Raw genomic sequence first — 1,199 nt, forward strand, 5'->3', positions numbered from 1 at the left:
TTAACGGCATCGTTCGTTGTTTTTGATCTATTATAAGACATTTTAATTGTTTTCGCCCTCCCTCCTAAAAGATGTTTTCAGGATTTGCCAGTGGGTATCAGAGTAAAATGAACGGTATAAAAGTTTTGTGTAGTTATCGTATTTAGAACATGATGAACATCAAAAAAGTAAACAAAGCTTGCGGTCGGATTTGTTTATTAAGTACCTACAAGTTTCCGTTTAATTAACTGATTCATCTTGTTATTATTACTATTTATCACTTCTATATATATACAGGTATGGAAATAATTTTTCGGAACATACGAATATCAATACAAAAAGTAGATTTCTTGATTTGCAATTAACCAGTGTACATTTCAAGATAACGTCGCGATGTGCCGTGTCTAATTCAATTGTTCGACTGGATACGCTGTACCCACTGAGTTCTCTGATTTGTAATTAACCAGTGTAAATTAAAATATTATAACGTCGCGATGTTTTAAAATTAATTCATTTGTTCCATTGTAATCCTTATTACAAGTCGATTATAGTCGAACAAATAAATTCATTTTAAAACATCCCGACTTGATATTTGAAATTTACACTGGTTAATTGCAAATCAGAGAACTCAGTGGGTACAGCGTATCCAGTCGAACAATTGAATTAGACACGGCACATCGCGACGTTATCTTGAAATTTACACTAGTTAATTGCAAATCAAGAAATCTACTTATTGTATTGATATTCGTATGTTCCGAAAAATTATTTCCATACCTGTATATATATATATATATATATATATATATATATATATATATATATATATTAGAAGTGATTATTTCGACCAAAAAATAATTTATACATACGTTCAAATTATCGGGTAAAGTGGTCTGTAATAAAAATCTTCCTTTTTTTTAAATTACTCAATATTTCACCATTTATTTAAAAGCTTCCTCAGGAGTAAACTAAAAACAATTTGAACATTACAAAAAATGGCGTACAAATACATTTTAAAACACTCACAGAATTTAAAAGATTTCGCAAATAAAAACTGACATTGAAGTATTTGAAATATTGAATGTCAAGATTAAATTGTCTTAAGCATGTTCGTTACAGCTATGCGATAAAAAATTAAAATTATTTCAAATGTAAAAATAAAAATAACAATAAAAGAAAAGTTAGAAGAATAATATTTATTTGATGAATTATTAAGGTTAGTT

Source organism: Diabrotica undecimpunctata, chromosome 3 (genome assembly GCF_040954645.1).
Source record: "Diabrotica undecimpunctata isolate CICGRU chromosome 3, icDiaUnde3, whole genome shotgun sequence".
NCBI classification, from domain to species: Eukaryota; Metazoa; Arthropoda; class Insecta; order Coleoptera; family Chrysomelidae; genus Diabrotica; species Diabrotica undecimpunctata.